This window comes from Pleurodeles waltl, chromosome 1_1 (genome assembly GCF_031143425.1).
Source record: "Pleurodeles waltl isolate 20211129_DDA chromosome 1_1, aPleWal1.hap1.20221129, whole genome shotgun sequence".
NCBI classification, from domain to species: Eukaryota; Metazoa; Chordata; class Amphibia; order Caudata; family Salamandridae; genus Pleurodeles; species Pleurodeles waltl.
In genome coordinates this window covers 964,840,558-964,852,932 of record NC_090436.1, presented here as the reverse complement: position 1 = coordinate 964,852,932, position 12,375 = coordinate 964,840,558, and positions in this window count along the sequence as shown.

Here is a 12,375-nt window from a genome sequence, read left to right as displayed (position 1 = left end):
CGCCATGGGGGATTCAAATGGGCAGCGGAAAACCGGCAGGAGACTGCCGGTTTTCCACTTCTGACCGCGGTCAAACCGCCGCGGTCAGAATGCCCAGCGGGGCACCGCCAGCCTGTTGGCAGTGCCCCCGTCATTTTAGCCCTGGCGGTCTTGGACCGCCAGGGTTAGAATGACCCCCATAATCTTGTGATGTATGCATATAGATACTGCTTTAATCATGGGTGAGGCCTACTACTGCAAAGCCTGCATATGCTGTCTCACTGCCACCTCAAGTTGGTCTCTAAAAGCCCTTTGTCAATAGTAAGCACATGTTTTAGTAGAAACAATTCACCTCTGCAATATAGTGTAGGTATGCCATCAAGCATGGTCTTTGCACTTAAGTGATTGAGAGATGTCCTTTTCAGTTTTAGAAACTTACTCATGCAGTTGCAGACCCCACAGCCAAGCACTACATAGAGTATACCACTCATAAAGGAACAGACATACATGTTTCCAAAGCATAGATCCTCTATCTCACCTAGTCACAGAGCGAAACAGAGACTGCTACATTTATTCACATACTCAGAAAGAACTTGTATATGCAGCAGTATCAAATGCAATTGGAGACAGCCACATACCCCTGTTTTCTCTAACACAGGCAGTGAGGTATTAGTTCAGCTACTTACATACCTGGTCGGAAAGCCATAGAAGTACTAAAACAGTGAGTCACATATCAGCACATTTACTGAAACATCTCATGGCACTTCTATAGCTGGACTCCTATATACAGTGAGAAATAGAGGCAAATAGTGACATAGGTGGTCATTACAACCTCGGCGGTCTTTTAAGAAGACCGCTGAGGGACCGCCGTGTGGAAGACCGCCAGTAGTGGCGGTTTGCCGCTCGGCGTATTATGACTGTTGGCTGCTCTCCGTAGTTTTTCCGACGGAGAGCCGCCAACAGCCATACTTGCGGGCGGCAGGGAAGTGGAGGTTGCTCCACCTCCACCGCCACGCCAACAGAACACGTCGAGCTAATCACGTCCTGTGATTCTGCGCAGCGGTGTTCTGTTGGCGGTGTGGTGTTGGCGGAGCCGCCCCCATGGCTCCCATCCCCTCCCGGAGGATCGACGGAACAGGTAAGTCGATCATCCGTTCGGGGAGGGGGGTGGGGGGGTGTTGTGTGTTGTGTGGGTGCATGGGGGTGTGCGTCTGTGTATGTAGGGTGGTGTGTGAGTGCGTGTATGCTTGCGGGGGTGTTGCGTGTTTCGGAAATGTGTGCATGAATGTGGGTGTCTGACTGTGTGTGTGGATGTTGGCATGTATGTCAGTGTGTGTGCGTGTATGTGTGTTGGTGGTGCCTGCGTGCGTGTCGGGTGTGTATGTGTAAGGTAATGTCGGGGGTCGGGGTGGGGAGGGGGGCCCTGCCACCTTTGGGGGGTGGCAGTGGTGGTGGGGGGTGTAGGGGAGGGAGTCGGGTGGGGATGGGGGGTGGGGGAGACCCCTATCAATCCTAGGGAAGGAATTCCCTGGCACTGATAGTGCTTACCGCCATGGATTTCATGGCGGTTCCTACCGCTGGAAATCCACGGCGGTAAGCCGGGTCACAATACCGGCGGCGGTATTGTCACGGCCACCGGGCTGGAGACCCAGGTCTCCAGCCCTGCGGGCGGAACGGGGAAGCGGCGGATGACCATGGCGGTAACCGCCATGGTCATAATACTAAAAAAAAAACGCCAGTCTGTTGGCGGTCTTACAGCCGCTTTAACACCGTCCGCCAGGGTTGTAATGACCCCCATAGTCTTGTTATGTATGTAGACAAATACTGCTTTAATCATGGGTGAGGCCTACTACTGCAGAGCCTGTGTGTGCATTCTCACTGCCTACTCAAGTTGACCTCTAAAAGCCCTTTATCAAGTCTTTACTTAAACCCATATTTTAGTACAAATAACTCACCTCGGAGATATGCTGTAGGTATGCCACCTAGCATTGTACTTAAGTCATTGAGAGATGTCCTTTTCAGTTTTAGAAGATTACTCATGAAGTTGCAGACCCCTAAGCCAAGTACTACATAGTATACCACTCATACAGGAATAGACAAACATGTTTCCAAAGCATAGAGCCTCTGTCTCACCCAGTCACAGAGAGAAACAGAGACTTCTACATTCACTCACATACTCAGAAACTATTTATGTAGGCAGCAGTATCAAAGGCAATTGCAGACACACTCACATAACACTTTATTCCCTAACACAGGCACTGAGGTATTTATTCAGCCACTTATATACACATTTAGAAAGCCATAGAGGTACTAAAACAGACAGTCACATACCTGCACATTTACAATAACATCTCATGGCACTACTATAGGTAGACTCCTACATTCACTCATACATAAGCAAGTAGTGATACAATCTTGCCATGTATGCAGACAAGTACTGCTTTAATGATGGATGAGGCCTACTAGTGCACAGCCTGTGTGTGTACTCTCACTGCCCACTCAAGTTGGCCTCTAGAAGCCATTTTTCAAGTCTTAAACCCACAACTGAGTACAAATAACTCACCTCTAAGATAAGCTATAGGTATGCCATCAAGCATGGTGCTTTGTGTTTAAGTTATTGAGAGATGTCCTTTTCAGTTTTAGTAACTTACTCATGCACTTGTAGACTCCTAAGCTACACACTACATAGAGTATACCACTCATAAAGGAACTGACATATATGTTTCCAAAGCATAGATCATCTATCTCACTCAGCCATGGAGCAACACAGAGACTTCTACATTCACTCACATGCTCAGAAACTACTTATAAATGCATCAGTATCAACGACAATTGCAGACACACCCACACAACCCTCTATTCTCTAACACAGGCAGTGAGGTATTACTCCAGTCGCTTAAATAGACATTTAGAGAGTCACAGAGTTAGTACAACAGACAGTTACATACTGCCAGACTTTCTTAAAAAGCTAGACTGATAGACCCATGCAGATATGTAGGCAAGTTCTGTCACACCCTATGCACCCATGCAGACTAATAGTCATTTAAACATGGTTATTTACATGGGAACACAGTGATAAATATGGTACTGTACCCAGTTATATACTAATGTAAACAGTGTCAGAGAGAAACACACAGAAATGTAAACTTGAAAATTATTAGAATGAGGTTATCTATATTATAATAATGCAACTGTTTATGTTAGTGGTTAACTAATTACAATATGTAATGTGATAGTACATAAAGAAAATGTAAATCCACTTTTTGTGTTTCTTTTCAGAAATCAATTTCTACTTAACTATGCACAGTTACAATGCCATCAAAAAGTCAGAGAAGAAAGAAACAGAGATAGCAGTGCTATTTTCTTACAACTGAGAAACAAAGGGAACAAAATGAAGAAAAAGTATTGAAAGAGAAAAGATCTGCTGGTAAAAGAACAAAGACATAAAATAGCATGCATCAACTTGAATGTCAGCAAAATGAAGTAGATAAATACCAAGTTTGAGATCAACTAAGAAAGGAGTAAAAGTATGTGGTATGACAAGTAAAACAATCCTACAATGAAGCACAGAGTTTAACCAGATGGCAGCGCCAATTTAAGGAGATCAGAGTTTGAATGTTCTGTAGCAAAGTAATTCAGAATCTAATGAGAACTATGAAAAAGTATAAAATAAGGAGAGAAACTGCCACACAAAAGGAATGTATTGAGGGTGTAGTTGCTAAGACCTTTGTTCTCAAAAGGAAGCTTTTTGTTTTTATTCTAAATAGAATGAAAACACTAGATAAAATGTTGAGTATGAGCAGAAAAAGCCAAAAGAAAAGATTTGTCAATAGAATAAAATTTTGCAAAATGTTCAGTGGTGAATGGAGACATACTGCTAGTACCAAGCCTTTCTTTAATGAAGAAAACTACTTGCAAGAGAACATATTAGTGCATGCAGTTCATGAATCTAGACAGTGTTATGAGATGAAAGATGGTTCTCCTATTACAAAAGAGATAATCATACGTAGAAATATAGAGGAAGTCATAGCTGAAGAGGTACAGGGAAGGTGTAGACAGGCCTCTGTATATAAATTGAACTGTAGTAGTATTTGTAGTGTTAGACAGCAATCATTTGACATATTGGTATATTTCCTGCATATCTTAACATGCAAAAGTCTTAAACAGCAAATTTCAATTTTTCAAGTATTAGATCCATGCAAAGTAAGGAATACACACACCTATAGGGACATTCACTGACATGTTTATCAAAGAAAGTGTGCCAAAGAACCTTTCATTATTTTAGAATGTTAGCAGTGCACCACTCTCAAATGCAAACTTTAGTTAGGAGGCTTTATCATGTGAAGACTCCGACGCTATGTTTAGAAGAAATTAATACACCTCTTTTGCATGGTACAGTGACAGAGGTAGAAAAGGTTTGTGTTGATGCACAATGTAGTTACTTCAAACCTGAAGTGGAGTGAAAGTAAAATGAAGACTTGGTATCTGCAGGTATAGCAGAACAGGAGACAGGTATTACTATGATAACTTACATGAAGAGATTACAAAGTTTAAAACCGTCTCTTCAGAGAAACGGAACTATGTTTGTATATGTTGTCCACGCACTCACTACAAAAGTCAAACTAGTTTTGTCATTATATCTTCATAAACTGAGGAAGAACACAGATATAAGCAGCAAGAATTTGATGATTATTTATTTGTAGTGGAACGCTTTGATTGTTCCACACGTCAAACTATATGTAAGTATTGTTGTCATAAGTTAGAAGGACAATAAAATGCTAGCTAGAGCAGTCCATAACAAGTTAGAACTAGTTTCAATTCCACAGGAATATCAAGATTTGAAAGTTTATGAATCGATACTTATTCAATGTGTAATGCATCTACTTCAAGATATAGTGGGTATGGAGCCAAAGACAAAACAGTTACCTCCAACTGAGCCCTAGAAAGTTTCTAAAGGTAGAGTTGTATACTTGCCATTAGATTGCAAGCAGAATATTTAAGCTGTACGTGTACAGCAAGATTTGCAAGAAGGACTTGCAATTCTAGTCAATGGGGTCCTTACCAAGAGCAAAATTATATGGTAAAAGTTAGTAGATGTTTGTAAAGTAAAATAAAGCAACATTATATCTTGTGCAAAATAGCATTTATCATATAAATATAGATGTTCTTCAAAATATTACAGATATGGAGAATGACACATTAACATGGAGAGGTCCAATTCAAAAGATAGAACAATCTGGATCGGAAGAAATTTACGAACACTACAGTATTCATCCTGTACATTCTAAGCAGATTATTGGAGATGCTATTGATCTTTTTCAAATGAAAGAAGTGAAAGGAGCTCCTTAAGTGTGTGGGAAAAAAGCTTAGAAGCTCTTTGTTTTCCACATCTGTTTCCTACTGGAGTAGGTGGTAGGTATGATGACTGGCCTGTACAATACTAGCAGGTGAGTACTGATCAACTAGACTTTACTCAGAGGACACTAGATTTTGCCATTGTATTCCCTCTATATTCCATCTACTATTTGAGAATGACTTGTCTGGGATATTTTGTGCAGTAAATCACAGTCTCAAAACAGGAGTGAATATGCAGAATCTGTCAGCAAGGGAATTTGTAGAGAAAGTTAATGGAAAATATAAAAATCTGGAATAGAACTTTATTAATTTGATGGTGTATCAATGTGGTACCAGCAAGTATTGGTTTTGTCGTCATGGTGAGCTGAAATGCATGATGAAAAACCTAGGTGCACCTACCTGGTTTGACATTCAGCTGTTCTGGGTACACATGGGATGACCTGCTTGAATTTTTACGAGAAGCAAAATCAAACATAAAAGACATTAATCTGAAGACACCAGGAGAACTCTGCTCATTGGACCCTACAAACATTTTCAGATATTTTAACCATAGGTTTCACGCATGATTGCTTTCATCTGCAACAAAACGAATCCTCTTCTTAGTGAAGTGACTGATTTATTTTGGCGCCAACAGTACTTAGTTAGAGGTGCTCCAAATATTCACATGCTGCTATGGGTAAAAGAGGCCTCAAAGTTTGAAACAGGCACTGATGAGTTTGTCTTGCCTTCCATAGAACAGTATGTAACATGCACCATCCCAAAAGAAACTGCTGATAAGGGATTGAAACAGCAAGTTCTATAATTCAAAATCATAGATGTGGTAAATACTGTCATTGAAAATATAAGTCCAAAGCTAAATTTTGCACAAGATGTCTTGGATTCCCACGACCTGTGATCTCAGAAGGAAGAGTAAACAGCTTTTTGTCTGCCGCCAGAGACACCCTAACACGGAAATCATCAAAAACACATACAACCTCAAAATAACAGAAGCTCCGAAATATATAAATGACTACAACCACCCTGTTATTCTGAAGATATGGAAGGAAAATATGGATGTACAATTTGTTGCAGATAACTCCATTGCTGTTGCTCGCTATGTGACTTCTTATATAAAAAAGTGAGAGAACACAGAGATGAAGAAGATATGGGAGGAGATTTCTGCAGAAAATAATCTTACCAAGAAATTTTACAATTTCAGTTTGAAAATACTTTCCCACAGGGAAACTTGATCCTGTGAATGCGCAGGTAGGTTGAGCTCAACAAGTTTGTTCTCCAAGTCTAGAGGAATTGTGTTGGTAAGTCTAGGCCTTGCAAGCAGTTATAATAGTGTATTAAAGTATTTCCGAGAAATACAGCAGTACCTTGTAGGATTTGATCCAGAGAGCACTGACACTCTAAAGACTAACATGCTAGATACATACTACCCATAAAGGAGTCCCCATCTTCAAAACATGTGCCAGTATGAAGTACTTCAGCATCATACATAGGGAAGTAATGTAACTGAAAACAAAGAAGAAGGAAGATTTGCAGTCTTTGAATGTGACAGTTGTTTAGTGAGACACAACAAAGCAAATCTAATTAACCACAGAAAGCTTAGCTACCAAACTCCAGAAAGAAAAGAGTTTTTCTACTTGGTACTTTTGCAACTGTTTGAGCCATGGTGTGCCAAATCAGTTTTACTTAGACAATATGACTGTTGTGAAGACTCATTAAATGCTGCAAAAGACAGTATTCAATGGTTTCTGTTTTTCTAACGTACTTGCAAATGTTAAAAGATGAGATTGAACAGGAAGAAACAATTGCTGCTGAAATAGCCAGGGATTGTTCACAAAGCAGCCAATGTTTGGCATCAGCAAGTCAAGGAGAACCAGTAGTTGAAAATGAAGCAGCTATCGCTATGAATTAGGTGGAGATAGCAATGCAACAGGCAAGAGAGGAAACTGTGGATGTCAAACAGTTAGTGGGACAACTGAGCAATGAACAGAGATAAATTTACAACAAAGTTAAAGATACAATAGAGTGTGGATTTCTCCACTACAGGAAACAATGTGAATGTTTTTCATATAAACCAATATTACTATACATCAGTGGTCAATCTTCCACTGGGAAAAGCTTTATAATTAAGGTTCTCACTGGTTAGCTATAAAAGGCTACAGATTGTAATGTGTAATAACAGCATTACCTGCACATACAATTAAAGGAATTACTCTACATTGACTACTAATGCGCTACTTGTTGAACATGACAATAAACTAGAATATCAGAAAGTATCTGGTGACGCTTTCCATGAGATATCATGAGTATTGAAAACAATGAAGCTTCTAATAATTGGTGAAGTCAGCATGGTATCAAACATAATGCTTGCTTTCATGCACTTAAGGATGCAGCAGATTTTAAGAACAAACTATGACATACTCTTTGGAGGAAAACATTTAATTGTGTTTGGTGACCTACTCCAACTTACCCTTGTAAAAGGACAACTTGTTTTAAAATCACGTTTGCATAATGAAAAAATAAAGTCCCAGGGAAGTTTTGGCAATGTGAATATTTGGTTAAAAATTGAATTCAACGAATTAGTGAAAAATGTGTGCCAGGTACCTAACATGGAATGTGGAGATATACTGAAGGACATTACAGTAAGAGGCCTCACAATTTAACTGTTGAGGAAGGGTTAGTAAACTGTACAATGTGTAAATTTATTGATTTAATTAATTTTCCAAATAGAGATGAGGAAGAATATTTGGCTATAAAATTTGATCAGATTGATGATGTGAAGAAGATTGGCTGATGTACGTTTTTTGCTTGTAAAAGGCTTATATATTCGGCGGCAACAGTTCCCACTCTTTCCAGCATATCCTGTAACCCTCCATAAATCCCAAGGGTTAAGTGTAGATGCAGTTTTTGTTAATATTGTAAGTTCTGTATTCAAAGAAGGAATGTCATATTTAGCATTGTCGAGAATTAGAACATTGTCTGGTTTGTTTTTGATTGACTTTGATGAGACGAAAGTAAGTGCTGATGCAAGCTGTGTAAGAGTACAATCAGTTAAGAAGTCTACACGCTCCACATTTAAGCCAGTGCCATGTTGTTTATGATGTACGGATAATCTGTCCAAAGTGGAAGATTACAAAACAGTCTACAGACCCTCAAGAGACGAAAGGACAGGCGGACAACACAGAGGGACCAAAGAAGAACAAAACTGGAAAAGGACAAAGAAATTGTAGGTTACTATTTGGAAAACAGTTCAGGTGTCAACTGCTATGTAAATACTGTTCAAAATGTACTGTTTCGTTTACCCCATGCAGTAAACCAAATTAAACAAAAATCAGAAAAGAGAATATCTTCTACACTTTATAATTTGCTCCAACGTTTAGACCCTCAATACGAGTTTGGCGGTCTTATGGCCGTATTACGAGTCACAAACTGAAGACCACCCAAATACAGCCACAAATCCGCCATGCCGAGCGAGGGTGGGAGAGAGACGGTCCCACTACCAGCCCGCCACGCCAACATCCTACCCTCCCTATTACAACCCACAAATCGGCACAGCAGTCATTGCGTGCGGAAGACCAATGCACCCACAAAAGATCACCACCACCAGAACCCAACACCACATTGGACAGTATGAATACCCCACACCTGACACACATACTCACACTACACACACCTACACCCACCATTATAAAACACCCCCCCACCCACACTCCTTTGCAACAGCTACCACACACAGTTACAGACAGCACGGAAATACACATATTTGGCACTTTTATACCATAGGCACACATACTGACGCAGTACACATCTGCACACCTAAATAATCACCCCACACCCACATCAATCCCCAAACACCACAACCTTGTGCACAACACCCCCCAAACCACTACACCACTACCATGTCCCCACAAAAGCAGCCACGCTTCACCAATGAAGAGTTGAGGGTTGTGGTTGATGAAATCATATGGGTAGAGCCACAACTGTTTGGAGTACAGGTCCAGCAAACATCCATTGCCAGGAAAATGGAGTTATGGCGGAGGATCGTTGACAGGTTCAACTCAGTGGGCACCTATCCATGCACAAGGGAGGACATAAGGAAGAGGTGGAACAACCTTAGGGGGAAGGTGCGTTCCATGGCATCACGTCATCAGATTGTCATTAACAAGACTGGCGATGGGCCCCCACTCCTCCCCCTGAGTTCACATTGTGGGAGGAGAAGCTTTTGCACATACTGCATCCTGAGGGCTTGACTGGAATCATCGGAGGACTAGATTCTGGTAAGTAAACAACACTTTCCAGGCACCAACCACTCCTGGACAGCATGCGCCCCCACCACCTTATCAGGCCCCAATCTACCCCATCTCAAACTTCTGCACCCCCCCAATCACCTGACGCCCCTATCCTGCATGCCACACCACCCGACTCCCACTATCCCCACACAGTCTCTCCCTAGTGCACGGATATGAATAACAATGCCAAGCACCACAACTCCCACAATGCATTACTCCCTATACATCAAAAGATGACAGGCCCACTTCACAGTGGAACACCTGCATGGAAAATCATAGCACATGTAACACCAACTGGATGCTTCAACTGCGTTCTACTACATGGCAATGACCGCAATGCCATCCACCATCCTCAACCCTCAATGGGACATGGAAAAAATGTCAGAAATCCATCACTCGCAAACAATGTCTGTAGTGCTGCATTTGTCATTGCCATCACTGGGAAGTAAGTCAAGCTACTCCATTCGGTAGATGAAGATATGAACAAGTACACCTCCATAATGTAACTCTGTCCCTTTCCATCCACAGCTACCCCTGTCACTGCCACCCTGCAGAGGATGCCAGAGACAGACAGCCCTCCCAGGATGAAGGACCCAGTGGATGTCTGGACATTGACGACTTGCCCAGCCCATCTGGGACAACTGATCAATCCACCACCACCAGCCCCACCCTAGACAGATCGGAGTCCAACACCACAGCCAACCCTTTGTCCTCAAACCTGTGTTCCAAGGACTGTTCAAACAGCAGTGTGCCCCACAGTACAGGGACCAGAATCAAGCCCACACACCTAAGACGATGAAGGTCCTGGTGTAATTGGGAGGAGGCACAGGGGGCCATGGGCAGTGTGAGGGCACCTGTAGTCCAAGGGATGCAGCACTCAAGGCAAACGACAGGCTAGGCGGCCAAGTACAAGTGACAAGTACTTGGAGCACACCCCCAATCCCAAGACAAGATGGGCCAGGTCCTCACAACCTTGGAAGAGCACCAGAGGCTAAAGAGTGAAAACCACCAGGAGGCCATGCAGCAGGAACTCACCCCCATCCAGCACTCATCCTCCACCCACCCACTAGAAGGCCCCTTCCACTAGCCACGTTCCAACCGAGGCCTCCATTTCTGCGGCAGCTAGTGGAATGGAGGCCCCGTCAGAGGACCCGCAGACCACCAGCACCCCTCCCTCTGTAGCTGAGGAACCCACACACAAGCGAGGTCGACCATCCAGACATCCTGCAGGACCTGATGTCAGGACCTAAACCACTGCCAGGAAGTGACCCTCTTCTGAACATTCTCCCTTGTGTGCCACTGACACACCCTGTTGACTTTTTACTGTCTTGTCTCCATTTTCCCATGGCTCATTGGATACTGGACCTGGTCTACCTTCAGCTGGGACAACTACTCTGATGATTTCACCCACCATGACCCCACTCATTTCCCATTGTACTTGTGAATCTCATTAAACACCTTTGAGCACAGCTACTACCTACGTGTCTTTATTTTAACAAGTACAATTTTCTGTTGTACAACAAGTCATAACAGTCAACCCATTGTCCTGCAAAAGTCTGTGAGATTGACAGAAGGCTTAGCAAAATGCAGCAAGAATGATAGTAGAGCAGACAGCTTCTGGATACACGAGTCAAGGCAGGAACCAGAGTTGCACCACACAAATGGCATGCAAAAGGGACAATCATCACAATAGCAATCAATGTTGGTCACTCAACACACATGCAGTACAATGTTGAGCTCCCTAGTGTGATGTGGCAAGAGGAATCTCAAACCATATTTCCATGGCAGATCCACATTTCCTTGACATCCTAAAGGTCCTTCACTCACAACTGACAAAACTCAACTAAAGGCAAATTCCACAGTCAGTAAAAGTTCAATCACACATTCTCCCATTGTGGACTGTGAGGATAAGTAGCAATAGTGATGACACCACTATGTTTGCCATGTCAATTGCAGTTGACATAGCAGTACAGGGCACATACAACATGGACAATACATATGTGATGCTACATAACTGCAGAGTGAAAATAGCACTTACATTTGAACAGTAACACCTCCTCAGATGGCCAATATGTACCCCCCACACCCACCCAGAGGGATAGCCGCACTCAACATCTCCACTGATGACACACACAAGGAGGAGCTATGTCACAAGGCAGGCAGGAGTACAGGTCAAATACAAAACCATTTATACATGCCTGTTTCTCATTGGAAGTATTGGTGGATCAACTCTGTTCTAGAGTTAGCTGCATCATTACTTTCTATGTCATCATCAATCACTGGTCCAGCTGCCACCTCCTCTACATCCGGTAATGGGATGTTATGTTTGAGGGCCAGATTATGTAGCATGCAGCAGGCAACAAGGATCTGGCAGATTTTTTGTGGTCTGTAGAGCAAGGCATCTCCGGAGACATGTAGACAGTGGAATCTGGCCTTCAGCAGCCCAAACGTCCTCTCAATGACACGCCTCATACTGCTGTGGGCCTCATTGAAAGTTTTTCACCATCTTTAGTCGGATATCTCACAGGTGTCAGCAGCCAGGGAAGTTTAGCTTAGCCAGAGTCACATGTGTGTACAGAAGTTGGACCTCTCTCAATACCAGTAGAGACACAGGGCAGAATGTGAAGAGTGGTGACATTACAGGGGCACACATACTATTGGATACATACCGATGAGCCAGGCCCTGTCCCTCTGTAGTTGTACCATCATGTGTGGGCCATTGCTGTTCCTCAGAATGTAGGAGTCATGCACACAACCA